The following is a 23,251-nucleotide window of genomic DNA, read 5'->3' as shown; positions in this document are numbered from 1 at the left end:
AATTTTACAAAGCACAGTGAATATTAAAAACATTCATATTAAATAAATCAATGCATATAAAATCATTTGCTAACTATAAAATCATGATAAATATAGAAAAGATTGAAGTTGTTAATGATTTCATCTTGCTGGACTCCACAATCAATCCTCATGGAAGCAGGAGTCAAGGGATCAAAACTATTGGATAAATTTGTTGCACCAGACCTGTTTAGAGTGCTGTAAAGTAAGAATGTTACTTGGAGGACTAAGATGAGTCTGAACAAGACCATCGTATTTTCAATGACCTCATATGCATATGAAAGCTGGACATTGCATAAGGAACACCAAAGAAGAATTAAAACATTTGAACCATGGTATTGACAAAGAGTATTGAAAGTATCATAGACTGCTAAAGGAAGAAACAAATATTTCTTGGAAAAAGTACAGCCAGAATATCTATTACAGGTAAGGATGGCGAAACTTCATTTCACATAGTTTGGACATCTGTCCAAATGACAGTTGTCAAGGGAGACCATTCTGTTGAGCAGGACATCAGGCTTGCGAGAGCAGAGGGGCAATGAAACGGGAAGACCTTCGCAAAGGTGGATACAGTGGCTGCACCGACGGGCTCAGCATCAGAACAATTTTGAGGGTAGCATAGGGCCTGGCAGTGGTTTCCTCTGTTGGACAGAGAGTTGCTGTGATTTGGAACCAACGCAGCAGCACCTAAGAGCTACCCTAACACAGCAAACGAATGCTAATTATCGTCTTATGAATCGTAATCGCTTTCTCTCCCAGTCATTTAAAGGGTATGATTAATTGCTATACGCTCCTCTACATGCATTGTACATTTGAATGTGCTTCACTGATTTGACAGATGAAGGAAAACATCATACTTTGCTCAATCTAGTCAAAGGTAAAACTAATTTTTGAAAAACAAGGCCAGTTTTGCATATAGGAAAATACTGTTGTACTTTCTAGAAGAATCAAAAGGAAATCCCTATGAGCAAAAACTATTGTTGTTGTTACTGTTGTTCGGTACCCTGAGGTCACCTCCTGCCCACAGTCCCTTATGTGCAACAGAGGTGGTACTGCAGACTCCTTGTAATGATGGCTCTACAAGAGCCGTGGTGTCAAGCCATTTGATTCATTGAGGATCTCCTTTTTCACTGACTTGTGATGTCCTTCCTCAGTGATTGATGCCAGCTGATGTCGTGTCCAAAGCACTCGGGCTGTACTTCCTCTAAGATGTAGTTCTTTAGTTTTTTTGGCATATTCAATATTCACAAGTGAAACACCATAAGTGATATTTAATGAATTTTCTTTACTCTTACTGTTTCATTGTCCCACTTTCAAAAGGACATGAGATGCTTAAAAATGCCATGGTTTGAGTCAAGTGTATCTTAGTCATCAAAATTTCAACTTTTCAAGATTTTAAAGATATCTTTCCTATATATTTGCTCAATGCAATCCATTCTTTTATATCCTTAAAAATAATATTTAATTGTGCTTTCAGGGACAGTTTGCCCAGTAAATTAGGTCCCATTCAAAAATGTCTACACAATTCATTCACACTGGTAACATTCTTTATAGTGTGTCAACATCCTCATTATTTGCATTCTGGTTGTTCTATTTCCTGTAATCTAGTTTCCTTGTTTTGTTACCATCTAATGTTTGCTTTGAATTTGAAGTCATTGTTCACCATTCATCTCCTATAGAGTTTTGTGGGGTTTTTTTGTTTTGGGTTTGTTGTTGTTTTTTATAACACAGCATAGTACTCACAGGTGATATTCATTATTTTATGAGCTAATCTATTACTTAGCTAAAAGATGACATGAGGGGATAGTTTCAATGCACGTTTTGAAGAATATCCACAGACAAATAGTGTTGGGGAGTTCTCTAGCTTTAATCAGTACAATAAATCTGATTTTTTTTTTTTACAAATTTTAGTTATGTTCTATATATATTTCGCATTCCATCAGGATTCATTGATTGTGCCCCTCATCATAGTAATAAAATTGACTTTATCTGTGGAAATAGAGAATGGAGAAGCTCAATATTGTTAGCCAAAACAAAGCCAAGGGCCAATTGCGGAAGAGACCATCAACTGCTCCTAGTTTAAGTTTTTTCAGCTTAAAGTTGAAAAAAATTAAAACACGTCCACAAGAGCAAAATGAAACTCTTGAGTATACATCACATGATTTTAAAGAACATTTGAAGAATAGATTTGGCACGTTGAACAATGACTTAGGAACTGATGAGCTGTAGGACAGCATTAAAAATATCTTACACGAAGAAAGCAAAAGGGGTTAAGAAGGCAGAAAAGGAAAAAGGCCAAAGTTAGGGTAGTTAATATCAGAAAAGCCCCTGAAACTTGCTCTTAAATGTAGAGATGCAAAACTACATGGAAGAAATGATAAAGTCACACAGATACACAGAAAATGTCAAAGGGCACCTTGAAGAGACAAAGTAAAATATTATAATTGGAAGAAAATCTGGAGTTTAACAGCCAAAAAGAAATATATATAAGTTCAGCATAGCACAAGGTGAAATAAATTCCACGTTTTAATTTGCAATATTGAAGAATTCTATGGACAAAATAATGAATGATGCAATAAGTATCAAAGGAAGTGTGGAAGAAATACACAGAGTCACTGTACCAAAAAGAATTGACAATTTTCAAATATCCCAAGAGGTATTATATGATCAAGAATGAATTTTGTTGAAGGAAGACGTCCAAGCTATATTGAAGGCATTTGCTAAAAGCATGGCTCTAAGAATTGATAAATTACCAATTGAAATGTTTCAACAAGCTAATACAGCAATGGAAGCACTCCATAATATATGCCAAGGTTTTTAAAGAAAGCTACCAGCCAAACCAGCCAAAGAGATCCATTTATTTGTGCCCATTCCAAAGAAAGGTGACCCAATAGAACAGAATGTATTGAATAATATAATGAATATCACATGGAAACAAAATTGTATTAAAGGCAATTCAAAACCAGGTGCAGCGGCATATCAAAAGGGAGCTGCCAAAAATCAAGTTAAATTCAGAAGAATACAAAGAGCCAGGGATGCCTTTGCTGAAGTCAGATGTACCTTAAAGAAAAGCAGAGAACATCACCAAGATGTTTTCTTGATTATGCAAAGTCATTTGGCTGCATGGATATTAACAAACTATGGATAATATTGTAAAGAAAGGGACTGCCATAAAATTTAATTGTGCTCATGAAAAACCTGTACACAAATCAAAAGACAGTACAAGGGGTTCAAGCAGAACAAGGGGTTACTGCATGGTTTAAAATCAGAAATAGTGCATCAGAGTTGTATAATAGTGCACCATACTTGTTCCATCTGTTTGCTGAGCAAATAATCTGAGGATGACTTGAAGCGCTTGCTAATGAAAACGAAAAATACAGCCTTCAGTATGTATCACAACTCGATTTAAAGAAACCAAAATCCTCACAAGTGCACCAGGAGACAGCAGCATGATAAAGGGGGACACATTGGACGTTAGCAAGGATTTTATCTTATTTGCAGCCGCAGTCAGGAAGTCAAGTGACATATTGCATTGGGCAAATCTGCTGCACAAGGTTTGTTTAAAGTATGAAAAAGCAAAAGTGTCACTGTGAGGTCTAAGGTACACCGGCCTCAAGGCCTGTGAAAGCTGGACAATGAAAAGGAAGATGGAGAAAACGGGATATATTTGAATTAGAGTGCCAGTGAAGAACCTCAAGACTATCATGGGAGACTAGAAGCACGAAGAAACCTGTCTTGGACAACGTGCTGTCAGAACGTGCCTCAGAATCACGGGTAGTGACACGTCATCTCACCTCCTTTGAATGTGTTATGCACAGGAGCCAGTCTTTGAAGAAGGGCATCATGTTTGGTCGAGTGTTAGTGGAAAAGTGGAAGGCCCCCCCCCATTATACGGATTTATACATTGAGTGCTCCAACGGTCTCAAACATGATAACTGTGAGCTTGGAGCAAGAATGAGCTGTGATTCATGCTGTTGGACATGTGGTCACGATGAATCAGAATCAAGTCAACTGCTCCTAACAACACCCTATCTTTGCATTTACCAAATTCATTGTTTGGGTTTCTTATCTTGTTGTTGTTAGGTGCCATCGAGTCAGTTCCAAACCATAACAACCCCCACCCCTATACACAACACAATGAAACGCTGCTCCTCTTGCACCATCCTCACAATTGTTCCACACCGGGCCCATTGTTGCAGCCACCGTGTCAATCCATTTCCTGGAGGGCCTTCATCGTTTTCACTGCCCCTCTGCTATACCCAGCATGGCGTCCTCCTCCAGGGACTGGTCTCTCCTGAGAGCATGTGTGTAAAACAGTCTCATCATCCTTGCCTCCAAGGTGTACTGTGGCTATGTTTCTTCCAGAGAGATGTTCCTTTTTAACAGTCCATGGTATTTTTTGGATCATCTTCAGAAGCACCACAATTCAAATGCATCAGTTCTTCTACGGCCTTCCTTATTCAATGTCCAACCTTTACATATCTATGAGGCAATTGAAAATACCATGACTTGGGTCAGGCTCAACTTAGTCCGCAGAGTAATATCCTGGCTTATCAATACTGTTAAGAAGTCGTGTGTAGCAGATTTACCCAATGTAGCATGTCTCCATCTCTTGACTACTGCTTCCATGAGCATTCATTACGGACCCAAGCAAGACAAAATCTTTAACAACTTCAATCTGTTATCCATTACACATGATGTTACATTTGGGTCTTTGTTACTTTGAGTTGTCATCCACACTAGAGGCTGCAATCTTGATTTCCATTAGCAAGTACTTACAGCCCTCCTCACTTTCAGAAAGGAAGGTCATGCCATCTGTGTATTGCAAGTTGTTAATAACGCTTCCTCAGAACCTGATGCCACATTCTTCATCATATAATCCAGGTTTCTGATTATTTGCTCAGTTTAGAGATTGAATAGGGATGATAAGTAGATACCATTTCCCCCGAAAATAGGACAGTGTCTTATATTAATTTTTGCTCCCAAAGATGCACTAGGTCTTATTTTCAGGGAATGTCTTATTTTTCTATGAAGAAGAATATGGTACACATATGGTACACTCTAGATGCTACGGTCTAGAGTCCAGAGTTACGGTAGCTTTGGGGGGCTTTTTTTTTTAGAAGGTCTTATTTTTGGGGGGATGGCTTATATTTCAATGAGAGCAAAACTGTAAGTAGGTCTTATTTTGGGGGGATGTCTTAATTTCGGGGAAACAAAGTATAACCCTGACACACAACTTTCTTGATTTTAAACCATGCAATATTCCCTTGTTCGGTTCGCACAACTGCCTCTTGATCCATGTATAAGTTGCACCTGAAGTATTCTGGAATTCCTATACTTCCAAGTTTATATAGAGTTTGTTATGGTCCACATAGACTGATTGCTTGGCATCGTGAATGAAACACAAATAAGCATCTTTCTGGTATTCTCTGCTTTCAGCCAAGACTCATCTGATAACAGCAATGTTGTCCCTTGTTACATGTCCTCTTCTGAATCCCCTGTCATATTCTGCTGAAATCTTGTTGGAAGACTGTCAGCAAAATTTTATTTCCATGTGATATCAATGATATATTTCTATAATTTTAGCATTCTATTGGACCACTTTTCTTTGGTAGGAGTACAAATAGGAATATTTTCCAGTTAGTTGGCCAAATAGCTGCCTTCCACATTTCCTGACATACGTGACTAATTGTTTCTAGTGCTACATGAGCCGGTCTGGAAGATAATGTAGGGACCACCTCTTATTTTACAAGTCAAATGGGTCCAAAGCAGTACAATCTGCAAGGAGAAAGTTTACACAAAACAGGCAGAGGTTAGAGCATGGAGGTCCCTGTGGGGGGACATCCCAGGTCCCAGAGCTTTATTAGGGGCAGGCTTAATCATTTCCCTGCACACAGCTTGCAACATGTGGCAGGTTTACCCTCAAAGGGAGAGTTCACAATTTCAAGGTTTGCAAAGAAGCGTTAACAAACACATCAGCCTGGTTATTCATTGACGGGATGGGAGGATGAGGCTTGGAACGTGAAGTAAGTAGTAAGTTTGCAGACTGCTTCCTTCTGCAGCGTTAGTCAGGGAGCAGGAGGCAAGTGTCCATTTATCTCAGGCAGAGAGACAGGCCAGCCATTGCTTCACCAGCTCCTGTGGCTGAGCCATCAGCATTTTCCCAAGGGCCATGCACCATAGAAGGTGGTGGTCCTGTCCCATTGGACTAAGGGGCAAACAGATTTGCTCTCCCACCCGTTGAGCCATTTCAGTTGGAATTCCAGCAATTCCTGGGGTTTTTTGTCTAATGATTTCAGTGCAGCTTGAATTTTTTCCTTCAACACCATTGGTTCTTGCTCAGATGCTACCTCCTGAAATGATTGAATGTTAACTAATTCTCTCTGTTACAGTAACTTCACATATTCTTTTCATCTTATATTGCAACTTCTTACATCATTCTAGATTGTGTCCATAGAATTTTTCAATCTTGTAATCCGAGGCTTGATTATTTTCCTTCCTGTCTTTTTTTTTTTTCTTTCTCTTTTTTAACATTTTATTAGGGGCTCATACAACTGTTATCCCAATCCATACACACATCAATTGTGTAAAGCGCATTTGTACATCGTTTCTCAAAACATTTTCTCTCCACTTAAACCCCGGACATTAGGTCCTCTTTTTCCCCTCCCTCCCCGCTCCCCCCTCCCGGATGAGCCGTTGTTAGTTTCTAGCTGGTTATTTTGTCATATCTTGCCCTGTCCGACGTCTCCCTTCATCCACCTTCCTGTCTTTTTAATGACCTTTTGCTTTCTTCGTGAATGATGTTCTTGATGTCCTCCCACAGGTCATTCGGTCTTCTGTCATTAGTTTTCAATGTGTCAAATCTGTTCTTGATTTGTTCTTGAAATGCAGGTGGGATAGACTCTTTATTGTATTTTGACTTGTACTGTACAAAATTGCTGAATTATCCTATTAGATCCAGTGGTTTCCTTATTTGGGAAGCTTAGTGATTTTCTCTTTTACGATTAGGTCTTCCATGAATAGAAATGGTTTTACTTTTTCCTTTCCAACTTGGATACATTTTTCTTCCCTTTTTTCCTTTGATTTATCATTCTGGTTAGTAAGTCCAGTACAATATTTGATATTGTCAAAAGGAAGGCTCTCATTCTTTCTCTAGTAAGTTTAATACTGACTGTTCCACATATCTGTTTTAATTATGTTAATGAACTCCCTTGTTTGCTGAAGAATTGTAATTAGGAAAGAGAATGAGATTGTATCAAATAACTTTTCTCTATCAAGTGAGATGACCATGGGATTATTTTCCTTGTTTCATTTATGTGGTGAATCACTTGGCATTCCTGGTATTAATTCCATTTGATCATGATGTGTAATTTTTTTCATATGTGTTTGGATTGTGTTCCCTAGGATTTATTAGAAAATGTTTACCTCTATGCTCATAACGGATATTAGTTTTCTTTTTTGAAAGGTCTTACCAGATTTTGGTGTCAGGATGCTGCTGGCCTTCTGGAAGGAGCTTGGGAAGGTTCCTTCCTCTTCTGTGTTTTGGAAGCCTGAATACAAGGGTTCGACTCTTCTCTGAAGTTTTGGTATAGGTCTGCCGTTAATCCGTCTGCTCTCGTATAGGTCTGTTTTGATTTTTCTATTCTCTCTTTGTGTTTGTTTAGGTAAGTAGCACATTTCTAGGAATCAATCCATTTATTTAATCCAGGTTTTCAAATTTGTTGGACTATTAATTTTCATAGAATTCAGTTATGATCCCCTTTATTTTGATTAGGTCTGTGCTAGTGTTTCCAACACCATTTTTATTGGGGTCATTGTCATCATCTCATTTGTTCCCTTTGTCTGTCTAGCTAGTAATTCATTGATCTATTCAAGGAACAAACAGCTGGTCTTGCTAATGGTCTCTGGGTTTCCTGTTTTCTATTTCATTTCCTTATGCTCTTATCTTTCTTATTTCTTTTCTTCTGGTAGTGGGGTAGTTACATAATATGTTCTCAATTTGAGACTTAAGAATGAGAGGGTGGATGTTAGCTTGTCAATCAGGTCACAGCTTGATGACCTCACTTGGAGGCGCTAAGGAGATAAATAGCTCACTGGAGGTGGAACACATACACTCCCTGGGAGACATTACTGACGATGAGCCTGATGGAACTATACTGATGCAGCCAGAGCCCGGGAGCTGGAGGAGCCACATGAAGACCCCAGCTAGCACTGAGATGCTTCTACTGCCACTCGATCCACAAGACTTTCCAACCACTGGCCTGAGATCTTCCTGCATTCGGCATCATTGCATGTGTTTTGTGAGCCTGAAGAGGAATTGATAGATCGGTATCAGACATATGGGCTATTGTCAGACTTATGGACTTGATCTGAACTGTGCTGGATGTTTTTGCAATATTCAATTGTTCTTGTATATAAAGTTCTCTCTCTTATACACATGCATCTCCCTGGATTTGTTTCTCTAGTAAACCCAGACTAACGTAGGGAGCTTCGGCCTTATTTTGCTCTTTCTTTTCTATTTGTTCATGTGGTTGTTCATGTTAGGTTGTTATTGGCTTTACATCTGTAACATTTGTGTGTGTGTGGGGGGGCTGTCTGCCTTTCTCTAGCTACACTAGCGAGAAAGAGAACACAAAGTCACACCAGTGAAACGTTTATTTCTATAAAGCAGCAGTCAGATAAGTTTCTGCAATACAAATTCTTTACCTTATTCTGACTAATAATCTCTCCTTGATACTCTAGATCTGCCCCTTTGTTCCATTGCTCTCGATGAGATTTTGGGTGGCTAATTCCTCTTAAGTGAACAGCCTATTCCTTCTCCGTAGCCCAATCTTATCCTGGAAGCTCTGATTAAACATGTTCACATTGGATGACCCTGATGGTATGTAAAAATACCAGTGGCACAGCTTCCATACAAGACACCATATCACAGGAACCCACAAGATATTACAGTATAAGAAACTGACAAAGAAACTGGATAATATGTAGAAGAATGCAGCATCGGGATTGGAGAAAGGCTTATTAGCAACCTGTAATATGCAGTTAATATAACCTTCCTTGCTGAAAATGAGGACTACTTGAAATACTTGCTGATGAAGATCAAGGGTTGCAGCCTTCAGTGTCAAGAAGACCAAAATCCCCACAACTGCATGAATAGGGAACAGCAGGATAAATGGAGAAAAGATTAAAGTTGTTGAGGATTTCATCTTGCTCGAATCTTAATCAAATGAAAGCAACCCATGATCATGCAAGCCAGTCAAGAAATGAAAGGATGCATTCATTACCTTCGGTAAATCTGCTATATTAGACCTCTTGAAAGTTTTCCAAAGCAAGGATGTCACTTAGAGGACTACAGTGTGCCTGACGCCCCCATGCTATTTTCCATTACCTCGTATATATGTGAAGACTAGATACTGAAGAAGGAAGCCCAAAAAAGAAGCGATGCATTTGGATTGTGGTGCTGCTGAGAAATGTTGAAAGTGCCAGCAAATCTTGTTGAACAGCCAGAATACTCCTCAGAAACATGGATGACAGGACTTTTGTTCATATACATTGGAGATGTTATCAGGAGAGATCAGTCCCTGGAACAGGACATCATGCTTGGGAAAGTGGAGGGACAGTGCCAAAGAGGAAGGGTAGGTACACTGGCAGCAATAGTGAGCTCAACCCTGGCAACAGTTGGGAGGAGTGTTCAGGTCCTGGCAGGGTTTCATCCTGGTGTGTGTAGAGGTGCTATGAGTCAGAATTGACTTATTGACACCTAGCAACAGCAAGGCCTTTAATTTTTCCTCTAGGTGTTCTCTCATTGAAAGTGGTGTATTAAAGTGCCCTCCTATAATTGTAAATTCATTTATCTCTTTAGTTATACTCAAGTTTGCTTTATAAGCAAACTTGGGCTCTGGCACTGTACGTGAATTGACTCATCGTTATATGCTGTTGTTGTTGTTAGGTGTCAAGGAAGCAGCCCCAGGCCATACCACACCTAGGTACACCGGAAGGAACCACTGCATAGCCCTGGGCCATCCTACAATTGTTCCTGTACTTGAGCTCTTTGTTGCAGCCCTGGTGTCAATCCATCTCCCTGAGGGCCTTTCTCTTTTGTGCTGCCCTTGACTTTACCAAGAATGATGTCCTTCTTCAGGGACTGGGGAATTAATAAGTCTTTATCATTATATAATTCATCATTATACAACAACTTCCATTTAATGATATAGTGTTGTGCATATCCAAGTTTATGACTGTGGGACAGTCAAGTGGGACAACTCAGCCTTATGATGACGGAGTGACCCATGCTGAGGTGTTTCGTCTCCACTAAGGCCCAGCAGTAGGTGAAAATCGGTTCAAATTTTTCTCCATTCATGTCATTAAATTTGACACTGTTTGCTATTTTGAGAAGACGGCTCTTCCCCAGTCCCATTTTCAGTGTCCTCCAACTTCAGAGGTTTATCTTCAGGTACTATACCACGCAACATTCTGCTGCTCTTCACAAGGTAATCATCGACAAAGGCCTCAGAGTGGATGCCCTCTATCTTCTTTCTAGTCTGCCTTTGGCCTATCAGCTCCACTGAAACCTAGTCACCCTTCTGATTTGAAATATGGGTGGCATAGCTTCCAGCATTATGGCAACAGTATAACAATTAGACAGACACATGGTATCTTCTTCTCACATGATTCCCAATATGTGTCTATTGTTACTCTTGATGGTGTCCCAATAATCTGCAGACTGCCTTTGTTCTGCCTCAATCTCTTTTCTGTTTGTTCCTCATACAAATCACTAATCAGGACTCCGTCTTCTAGTTCACTGATTGTTCTATCATTGTTTCCATTCTTCTTCTACGTCCTTCCATTAAAGTTGTTTCTTTCTATTAAGCTTCTAAGTTTCTAGCGGTTCTTTTTCTTTTTTAAGGAACCTAGTTCTTTAGTAAGGTTTCAGCTTTACTCTTGTGTTGTATTCCTGTGTTGAGACTGTTTTTGTGTTTTGCTTGATCTCTTTGAAAAGTGATATGGTGTCAGTCATTGTCAGACGATTCCCTTATCTATTCTTCCTCATAGAGCTTCTGTGTTTCCTCTTGTTTCTTTCCCTGAGCCATTCTTTCCGGTCTCTTCACACTATTTGTAATTGACTCGTGTATTCAAAGCATTAAAATACTCGTTTTTAATTTACATGAGGATAAAAATATTTCTATTAGCAACTAGTTCTTACATTTACAGACTTATTACAGACAAGACATTTTAAACATGTCTCTGTGGCCAATGGCTATCATGAGGGCACTTTACAAACCAAAGCAGCAGCTGCCCTGGACAGCTGATGGACCATTTACATTGAAGTCAGAGACTTCTTCTCAGATGGATGTGCAGATTTTGCGGGAGGAAGATTCCAAATGAGTAGTCATCTTTTTAATAGTTTTAATGGCAAATACTTCACTTTTCATACAATTTAATGATTCAATCAGATTTTGAGGAGCTGTACAATCATCACCACAATCAATTTTAGAACATTTTCTTTTTTCTCTCACTCATTATTGTAAGCTCCCCAATTCACTCCCAATCATTATTCCAGTTATTCTCTTCATTGATTCACCTATCTTAGATTTCATATACAGAAAACTATACAAAATACTAACAGGAAGCAAACAATCAAACAACAACAACAAAAATAAATGACTAGACCAAACAGCGAAAACCCTTAATCAAAGAGAGAGCAGAAAATAATAAAAACTAAAACCACCTTAAAATCAGTCAAAAGGGAGACCACGTGATAAAGTATTACATTTTAACCTAGCTATATCGACCATAATAGCAAGACTATTCACCTCCCTGGACAATGGTCAGAGGTATTCACCAGAGCTTTAATGTATGTGGGGCCCCTGCAAATGGATGTGGGGCCTCTGATGTCATCCAGAGTCTTCTGCGTGTTCATAACCAAATGGGTAAACTTAAGAGATTTTTTTTCCCAAAGGAAACAGGACTATCATGGGAACTTAATAGGAACCAGTTTTTAAAAAACTGTAGGAAAAGGGCAAGAAAATTATCTACTCCACATTTCTCCTCTCACTCTTTCAGGGTTCTTTTTATTCCCCCAATTCAAGAATATTTTTTAAAAAGATGATGTGAATCCTTTGCCTCTGTCTAAACTGATGTTAGGTGTGGTGAAAATTAAAGAGTGCGGAATTCTTAAGGGAAAGGCTGGAGTAAAAGAGACACACCCTTAACACACTCATACAGACACACCTGTATAGCCCTAGAAGATGTTGCAAAACAACAATTTTGAAACAGCAAAATTTAGATATTTTTTATTTAACAAAATTTTGGTTTGTTTTAAAACCATTTTATTGGAAGTTAATACAGATATCATATCATTCCATAGCTCAATGAAATCAAGCAGAATTGTACAATTTCTGACACAATCCATTTCAAAATAGTCTTTTCCTTCATGAACTCCTTGACATCAGATCCTTTTACTCTCCCACCACTACCACCACCACCGTTGTACCACCTAGAAGCCATTATCCACCATTGGTGGGCTTGTAAACACAGACAGCCACTATGGAAAGTAGATAAGTGATATGGAAATTCCTAAAACAGATGACAATCGAAACACCATATGACCAAAGATTACCATTACTGGGTATATGCCCTCAAAGAAATAAGAACCAGATCATGAACAGATGTATGTTCCCCCATGTTCATTGCAGCACAGTTCACAATAGCAACAATTTGGAAATGGCCTAACTCCCCATGAGTAGAAGATTGGATCAAACAATCTCCAGTATATACACACACTGGAATACTGTGCATCCCTAAAAAACACGAAGCACTTCATGACGTGGAGGCGTCTGGAAGACATTTTGCTGAGTAAAGTTAGTCAATCACTAAAGGACAAATACTGTATGAGTCCACTGTGGTAGGAACAAGCAGCAAAATGGGTACAAGCTCAGGCTTACAAGACATCCTGTCTACTGACCAGGGTGGCCAGAGAGCCTGGTACAGAGTCTGACCAGTGCCAATGAACTATACACCATCCTCCTCAGATGTGTGTCTTGAAGGTCACTTTGCTGTAGATGCCCCATGTCAGCTGGGATCAATTTTCTAATAAAGTTTTCTATGATTTTGTAGCAAAAGTTCTCATGTACCCTCATATGTTTATTTTGTTTTATCAGGAGCTTGCTTTTTTTCCTCCCTCTTGAGGTGATCTCCTTTCCTTTGCATTATTTTATGATTGGTTTTGTCATATTGGTCTACATGACTTTGGTGTTGGCAGTTGGCAGGGTGTGACTTCCTCTCACTAATGAGTCAATGACTTGCACGTACACAGAAGTCCTCTGTCTTTCTTTAGAGGTGTAAACGTAGGCCTCTTCCCTGATGTGAGGTGCCATAGATGTACTGGTCAGGATTCCTCTCCGACTCAAGGGGCAGAGCGGCCTTGCACATCGATGTGAGTAGTTAGTGTTGGTTCTGAGAGCAAGATAGGTCATCATCATAGTCACAGTGAAGCAGTGCTGAGCAGGCATAGATTGGTGTCACAGTAGGAAGGGGAAGGTCAAAGGGAGTCAATATGTATATGTACAGCCTGGAGGATCAGGTAGGGTCTGAGATGGAACATCACGGTGGGTAGAGTGTAAGTACACTGGCCAGTGCACATGACTACAGCATGTAATGCATGTGAATGGCGGTCATTGAACATGGTCTACTTGAATGGGGGCGGAAAGCAAGTGAGGGTCATGGGGCCATTAGGAGGATTTCTAATTCTTACTCTATAGTTTTACTTTTCAAGGGTGGACACTTCCACTGATACCTAGCTCCTTCCTTTCTTATGCTCACCAGATACATACGAGTTTTTTCCCACCTTCTTGCAATTTCCCTTTGCCCCACAGCAGATGCGCAGTAAACCAAGCTGTCTACTCCATGGTTTTAAGTGCAGCTAATTTCTTATCCTAATTTCCCTGTATTTTAATATTAGTCTCTACTGTACAAGTTTTAGTTGTTCTGGAAATCTCTTGAGCTAATCTATATTTTTATTTATATAAAATAAAAGTGTAATTTTTGTATTACAATCAAAATGTATATTTAAAAGTCTCACAGTCAGGATACATCTATTTTTAAAATGCTTTATGTAATACCAGTTGTTAGGCGGTTTTCAATAGAACTTTAGTTGTAAGTTAAAAACTTCAGAACTGTCATTGTTAAAAGGTTCTTGCTAAGTTGATTGAAGGAACATTTCAAAACTCATTTCTCCTCAAACCCTCTGAAAGTTAAAATTTGAATCTGTTTCCTTACTGTAGACCACATGTATTCAGGATTACCATAAAAATTAAAGTTTTTGTTTTCCTTAAGCAAATCAATAATTCCTTAATATTACATGTTTTCAAAAAAATGAAAGCTAGAAATTAAGACCAAAATAAAGTTATCTAATCGCCAGGCTTAAAAATGCTATGTAGCACTATATAAAGAGCTCTGGTAGTGCAACGTTAAGCACTCAGCGACTCGCTGGAGGTTTGCTGGTCTGAATCCATCCACAGCCCTTCTGGAGAAAACAGAAAGGTGGGGGATCTGCTTCCAGAAAGATCAAGGCTTAGGAAACCCCATGAGGCAGTTATACTCTGTCACACAGGGTAACTATGAGTCTGACTCAATATTATCCTCCGATATCTACCTACCTACCACCTACCCACCCATCTACCTACCTACCTACTTACCAACCTACCCACCTACCTACCTATCTGTCTACCTCTCTATCTATCTATCCACACATGGGGAGAGCTTCATAGAGTTCATGGAATTCAATGATAATGAAATGTTTCATGAACTTTTTGAAAGGCCTTCAAATATGTGTGTGTGTGTGTGTGTGTGTGCATGTGTGTGTGTCCTAGGAAGATCCTGTTATAGTAAAATAATTAAGACTCTATCGTCAGATAGTTTAATTTAAAATTCCAGGTTGGTTTGCACTACATATTTAGTACTATAGAAATTCCTTAAACTTTCTGTCTGTTTCCTCACATAAGTCATTAATGGGACTCATAATATTCACTTTTAGATTCATCACGTAAATGTAATATTTCATACAAAATAATTTGTTATTTTTGTACATAGGCCTGTATAAGCTTTAATTAAATTTTTCTTATAAGAATGGGAAAGAGGTGAATCTACTGGATGGTATGCTTGATAAAATGGAAATAAAAATATCTCCCAAAATAGCCACTTATTTCCTGCAGTCATGTGAAGAGAAGAGGGAAAAATATCTCTACCATATCTTGAAATCTAAAAACCATACTTCAAATTGACAGGTTCAATCATACACTCCTCCAACTACTCACAATGGAACAAAAGGAGAATATTAAAACAAGTTAAAAACAGAAGACACGCCAACTACAGCATCTTCTCTACATATTTTTTCTTTTTAAACTGCCAAAAAGTTTCAGATGTTGATAATTATGGCAATCTCAGAAATCTAATTGCTTTATATCAAAGCATTTTAAAATTAGTCAATATGCTTTCTTATTTTGCCTTCATAGGTAGCATAAATCTTCATAATATACCGAAAAAACATGAAAATTCTAAAGAGTTTGTGTTGATAAACCACCCTTTTAAAATTTTAACATATTTATGAGTAAGACTACCTCAAATTAGCTGAAGTGTATTAGCTAGCGACCAAACAATTTTTGTAACAAGTTATCTCAGAGTAGTATACTAGGAATAGAATCCATTCGTTGTCCCAGAGATTCTCTGAGTTAAAATTTCACAACATACATAAAAACATCAGGGAGTTAGTGGCAGGCCAATTCTATGATTGGATGCAAGATCCCCCAATGGAACTTGTTAAACTGATGCTTGTGATCCAATCTGCTCACAGGTGACTAGAGAGCCTATGACACACTAAAGTTCAATGTTTCATCAAACACTAGATTTCTAATGACAAATATGCAGAGTGCAGTAAGGAAGAAATGACTATAGAATCTTCCTCACTTTAACTCCCTTTTCCAATCACTGAGTCAAGCAACTTGTCTCTCCGGATTCGTAACTTTCTCCTCCCATTATCCATTCCCATTGTCTGTGTCGGTTTTCAGTTGTTCAGCATCTCTCGCCAGGAATAAAAAACAAAGATATACAAGGATTTCAAAATGTATGTGGAAATTGAGTTGAAAGTTAATGGGATTTCTCCATGGACTTTTTGAAGTCCCTTCACAAACGGCTGTTTGAAAGGAGGCCAATTTTCCTTTCTTGATGTTGTTCCTTTCACCTTTTTTGCCTTCCGTCTAAATGGCAAACACAGATCGGATCCTGTCATTCCCTGCTGAACATTTTTCAAGGGCTCTTCAGGGTCTTTGAGAAAAATATAAACCAGGTATGGCAGCCAAGGCCATGCTCTCCTATCATCTACTCCCTATTCCTGGGCATAATATCTTTTCTACACAATACTGAGTATCTCCAATACTGATCATATTCCCTGCTGACTCGCAGGTCCATGCATTGGCACATACAATTCTTTGTCTAAAACGTCCATACAAAAAGTGCTACCCACTCATCCTACAATTTTCAGCTCAACTATTATCTTTTTGTTTCAAATATTCTCTTTTGGCTCTGCACTCATGCATTGATTATGTCCATTCCAATTCTTTCTCTTTGTTTTGTATAATCACTTTTCGCCAGATTGTATTGCGGGTATACTCTATAACCCTTTGATACCATCTTGTTATGAGGTGGTGCCAAATCAGTTTGCACTCCGATGGACCCTAATATACAACACAAAGCACCATTATCCAATCTAGCACTATGCTCACAATTGCTACTGTTTGAGCCTACATTTGCAGCCATTGTGTCAATCTATATGGTGGAGGATTTTCTCTCTTTTTTTGCTATTTTATCAAACATGATGTCCTTCCAAAACTGGTCCTTCCTGATAACATTTACAAAGCACATGAGACAAAGTCTCACCATCTTCACTGCCAATGAGTATTCTGGTTAAATATCTTCCCAGATTTATTTTTTTCTTTATGGTAGTTGGTGGTATATTCAATATTCTTGACCAACATCATACTTCAAAGATATCCATTCTTCTTCCATCTTCCTTATTGATGCTCAAGATTTTGCATGCAATAAAAATATTAATATTTGGGTCAGATGTATTGTGATTTTCAAAGTGAAATCTTTGCTTTTAAAAAGTTTAAAGCATGGCTTTGTAGCAAATTTTTCAATACAATATATTGCTTAACTTTTTTGTCTGTTGTTTCCATGGGCATTGAGCTTGTGTAGAAACTAAATAAATACCTTGACAATTTCATTCTTTTCCTTGCTTATCATTATATTGCTTAACCATCCAGCTGTGAGTATTTTGGGTCTTTATATTGTTATAATCCATACTGAAGGCACTAGTATTTGATCTTCGTCAAGAAGTGTTTCAAGACCTCTTTATTTTCTGTTAGCAAGGTTGTGTTATATATCTCACAGGTTACTAGCGGGCCTTTTTCCAATCCTAGTATAACATTCTTCTTTATATATCCAGTTTATAGGATCATTTACTCAGCAAACAGATTGCTCAGCCAACAGCAAACAGGTAAAGGACAGTAAAAGGATACTGCTGTGACACAAGGGTTTCAGGATTTTAAACCTTGTAGAATTCTTATTCTGCATGAAAGACTGCTTCTTGGTCAATGTACAGTTTATCCAAGAGCACTTATAACTGTTTTTGAATTTTCATTTTTCACAATGTCATCCATAAAGTTACTATTCAGATAGTCAAGTACTATTCCCTAGTTATGAAAACACAAGTATACATCAATCCATCTGATGTCAGAATGGTACACCTTCTGTGTCCTCTCTGAATCCAGCTTGAATTTCTGTAAGTTCCCTGTGGATGTACTGCTACATCTATTTTTAAATATAGTCAATGAAATTTTACTAATGTGGATTATTAATGACATTGTTTGCTAATTTTCACATTCTATAGCATCATCTTTGTTTGGAATGGACATGAATATTGTTTGGCTGGGTGGCTATCTTCCAAAGTGATTGGTATACATGCGTGGCAACCTGAATCAGCACTGCATTCATTTATTGAAACAATTCATTTGGTATAATGTCAATTCCTGGAAACTTGCTTTTCATCAAAACCTTCAGTGCAGCTTGAATTTCTTCCTTCAACATCATCAGTTTTTATTATATACTACCTTCCGAAATAATTGAACATCCACCAACTCTTTTAGCACACCGACTGTCTATTTCTTCCCATTTCTTTTGATACTTCCTACGCCATTTGATGTGCTGCACATTAAATTGTTCAATATCACAACAGAGGCCAACTTTTTCTTCAATTCCTTCCATTTGAGAAACACTACTGTGAGCATTCCTTTTGGTTTTCTGATTCCAGGGCTTTCACCCTTAACTCTAGAACTTCCTTCCCTCTTTCCTTGAACTGACTTTTGAAATTTTCTGTTCAGCTTTTACCTCAGTATTTGTTCTAACTCTTCTACATTCAAAAAGTTTCACCATCTCTTCAGATATTTGTTTTCAACTTTTTTCTTTCAAATTACCTTTTGAGTCATCCCTGAACTCGACTAGGCTATGTTATGAAGGTCTAAGGCATCGGGATCTATTTTTCAGATTATCTCTAAATTCAGGTGGGATGTACTCATGGTCCTCCTTTGACTCTTATAAGCTGCTTTTATTTTTTCTCAGCGTTTACTTGAATTTTCTTATAAGTAATGGATGATCTCTTCTGTAGTCATCTCCTTGCCTGGTTCTGACTAATGATACTGAGTTTCTCCATCATCACTTTCCACAGATGTAGTCAATTTGATTCCTGCGTATTCCATCTGGTGAGGTGCACATGATAGTTGCCATTAATATTGACTAGAAATGCTAGTGAATATGTTTTTGGTTCTGAAAAATCCTATCATGCTTGTGTATGACTTCAGTATTCCAAATGCCAGTAATTTTCAAAGCATCTTGATTGCATATCTGATAAATTTCAGACCAGAGTTGTAAAATATATCATTTCTTTATCTTTGTCACTAGTTGTTGGTGTATAAAATTGAATAATAATTGTATTGACTGGTTTTCCTTGTAGGTGTATGGTAATACCCTATCACTGACAACATTGTACTGCAGGATAGTTTGTGAAATGCTCTTTTTGATGATGATGGCAGAATAAACTATATGATTTTCCAAATTGATATGGCCAATATCAATCTATTTCTGCTCACTAATACTAGGAAATTGATCTCATTTTCTATTACATTTTTAAGAACTGTCCATTTCCTGGATTCAAACTTTGTACATTCCACACTCTGATTATTAATGGAGGTTTTCAGCAGTTTTCTTCTCATTTTGAGTCCTGCCACATCAGCAGATGAAGAGCTCAAAAGCTTCACTCCATCTGCTAAGACAAACCCCACTGTAGAAAGGTAGCTCTTCCCCAGGGGTCTTATGGGTACTTTCAAATATGGAACACTCATCTTCAACACTGTAGCAGATAGTGTTTTGCTGTCATTCATAAAATTTTCACTGTTCAATTTTATTTAGAAGTAGTGTGTTAGTCTGGATTCTCTAGAAAAGCAAACTCATGATATATATATACACACACACATATATATATAATTTATATTGTGAGAATAGCTCACATCATTGTAAAAGTGGGTAAGTCCAGTTTTGTTTGAACCTGTGGGCCAGTTGTTAGGGCCAGTTGTTAAAGCTGGAAGCACTTCCTGACTTACATAGCTGCTAGAGTTGATGAACCAGGAAGATAAGCCCTGAAACAGGAAGACCACAAGCTGGTGGAGTGAGAGGCAGATGAATCCAAGATCAGCAAGAGAGTCTCAGGGCTGCAGAGTCAAATAAATCTAAAGTCAGCATGCAGTATAGCAGTAAACTGACAGCTCCCCGGATTAGCAGACACTATAACTAGCTCCAAGGAACTAGAGTTCCATGAGACAAAAGTGGGATCCACACCAAAAGAAAAGACAAAATTTCCTACTTAGTCTACTTAAATGAGGGTACACCACATCACCCAAGGAAACTCCCTTTCACTTGCATCAGTGCTGTGACCTGAGTAAGGAGGGAAGGAGACTGCACTCATCCCTGAATCACAACTGCTTTGCTGCCTGCAGCACATCCAAGCATGGGGGATTACCACTGACGTTCCTGGCTAAAGCAACTTGAGACAAACCTAACTATCATAAGTGGATCGCCAGGTACTTCTTCATAGTCTTCTTTAGTCTGTGGGTAGTCCGGGTATACTAGAGAAAACAATTCATAGACACTCATTTGTATTTAAAAAGAGGTTTATATACAAGTGCATTGAACAGTGAAAAAACGTCTCAGCCCAGATCGTCCATAAATCCAATATTAATCCATGTGTCCAATACCAATCTAGAAAGTCCTCTTCAGACTCAAGAAAAACATGCAGTGATGCTGAATGCAAGAGGTTCACAGGCCAGTGTGTTGGAAGTCTTGTGGCTCCAGTGGCATTGTAAGTATCTTACACTGGCAGGGTTCTCTACATGGCTTCCCTGGTTCCAGAGGTCTGGTTGCATCAGGGTAAGTCTATGTGGCTTCTCCAGTTCCCAGGGAGTAACACCATATGTCTTGTCAGTAGAGTGTCTCTCGCTCAGGGAGCAAGCAGAGAGAGAGAGAGGTGTCTCCTCCCTCAAAGGAGGGAAAACAGGAGTTCCCAGAATTCTCAGAAGGCCATGCCCACACAGAGGCTCATTGATTATATCTTAATTGACAGGCCAAACTCCTCCCCTTCACTCGTAAAGCTCTCAAATTGAACCAGATTTTGTAACTACCACAGTCTTTAAATTCTGCTGAAATCTATCCAATATGGTATATTTAAAATGCTGGTGGCATCTCAGCAACATACAAGTCACCACTGTGTGACAAACTGACAGATAAGTGGTGGTTTGATGTGATGGATGGTATTTATTTTTCCTGTGGATGGTGCCTACTCTAAAACAGGAAGTCAGGGCAAGAAAAATCCAGTGACAGCCAGAAGAATTAAAGGAAAGAAGGGAGAAAAAGAAGCAGGGAGGATATGAAAGAGGAAGAGAAGAAGAAAAAGAAGCAAATTCTGTTTGCAAATTTAAAGATTTATGTATCAGAGGCAGTTTCCTAGACTAAGAAATAAACAGATAAATGCATAGATAAGTCACAGGTAGATGGATAGAGAATATATATGGTGAAAAATCCTGACACAATCTTTATTATCAGAATATCTGGGATAAATGTCTCTTTATTGATCTTTGAGACACTTTAAAACTTCATACATTAATCTTTTTTGGGAAAGAGAAAAAGAATATGTATTTGAGAACAGTACAAAATTATTTTAAAGGTAACAAAACGGATCATCTCTGAATCACAGTAAGTAGAGTTTAAAATTTTAGCAACAAATATAACCTGATAAAGTGATTATCTCACTTTGATTGAACTGTATTCTTTATTTTATATATCTGTAATCTATTAGGAACATATTTCGGGCAGAAATTATAAAGCCATTTTCATAAGCCTAAAATCGTTGTAGGAACGTCTTTCTGTGTCACACAATTAGCTAGCATTGCTAAAGTGAAGCGATACATTAATAGGAAAAGGAGTACGCCTTTCCTTTCTATTTTACAAAATTCTCCTACTATTATGACCTGATTTGGCTGAATATTAGTGACAGATTATATTTCTGAACATTCTCCTTGGCTAAAAATTGTTCATTTATAGCCAGCCTTGAATTTTGAAATAAATTTGTTATTTTGTACTTTGAAACTTTAACTTTTGATTTTTTATAGATTTATGGAAAATTAATCTATATTTCTAAAGATGTTATTATTCAGTTCAAGCCTATAAATATGATACCTGGCCTTAAGAAATTTACAGGCTAAGCGGAGCAAAGAGACAGAGACACAAATCACATCAATGCAAGAACAAAGTAGGATTCCTATTAAAATAGAGATATAAATAAATATGACAAAGGACCGCAGAAGAGAGAGCAATTCATTCTACCTGAAAAGGTCATAATTAGGCATGAAATTGATGAGAAGGAAGAGTGTGATGCAGTTCCTAATATTTCCAAACTTATTTTAGATATCAAGGCAACAGGCTCCTTTTGAATTTCCCTTTGAATCTGGGACTCAATTGAAATATTGGATCCTTAAGTTTACTTTGGGTAGGAGTGTCATTTTGGTACACTAGGATGAATGCCGACAGCTTTGCACACCAATTGCCCCTTATCTACAGAGATAGTCTTCAGAGCTTTGGTTTTGTGATGTGTGAAGAGGGGTGTAGGCCGGTGTTCCCAGTGTTCACAGCTTGTTCTGCCTTGTGGACTGGCCTTAAATCAGGGCTTCGAACTGATTCAGACAAGCTCAGTGATGGCCAATGAAGGGAACTGGAGCAGACCCACACTTTTAGAAGTTGTGTGATCTGCATCGTTATCTGGAAAATGAGGAGTTAGGCTGTGGAAGCCCTGAACCGGGAGACTCAAAGAGGTGCCATGAGCCCTTTCAGGAGATTGTGACCGGAGCTTGCTGGGGGATATTGCATTATTGCCAAGACTGCGGAGAAAGATTCACATTGAAAGTGGTGCAGTCTTCTGGGTCTTTGAGCTTTGTTTTGTCTCAGGCAGACAAGAGATTGGTTGCTATACAGCACGCATACTGCCCTTGTTTGATAAGAAGGTGATTACATTTCCTGCAGAGCTTCCACCTGTACTTTTTTCTCCACTATATTTAGCATTCTGATTCACTCAGGTTTTTAAAAAGTTGTGTTTCTTCTAGTGTTCCATCATCCCCATGACTGAACCAACCTGAACCTGGCTTAATGCCGGTGAAAATTATGTTCGCCAAAAACAGGGTAAGTACTCTCAATTATTCCCTAAAAGATGTACTGTGATTCCAATTAAGCAGTAATAGTGAACATGCAACGGCATCTTTCAAGCAGATATGAGTTCAGTTCGGCCTGAGGTTCCAATAAAACAAACAAACATCCCAGCCCGTGGTTTGTGAGGATGCCAGCCCATGCCTCCACACGGAGCCCAGCAGGGGTCTGCTGTGCACAAGGCTGGAAGCTGTCAGGGGTCTCAAAGCACAGACGCCGACGTTGTCAGGAGGTGAGGAAATAGAAGCACTTCTTCTCCTAGTGAAATGGTCCTGAAGGCTCAACTAGACTGGAAGCTACACTGGGACTGCAGATGTTGAATAATCATAGTCCTATGTGAGGTCCACTCTGGCATGCTGAGAAAATAGTTATGTCC

Source organism: Echinops telfairi, unplaced genomic scaffold, assembly GCF_000313985.2.
Source record: "Echinops telfairi isolate 266 unplaced genomic scaffold, ASM31398v2 ScPeMD7_3533;HRSCAF=4204_0, whole genome shotgun sequence".
Taxonomy (NCBI): Eukaryota; Metazoa; Chordata; class Mammalia; order Afrosoricida; family Tenrecidae; genus Echinops; species Echinops telfairi.
This window is presented reverse-complemented; position numbering follows the sequence as displayed.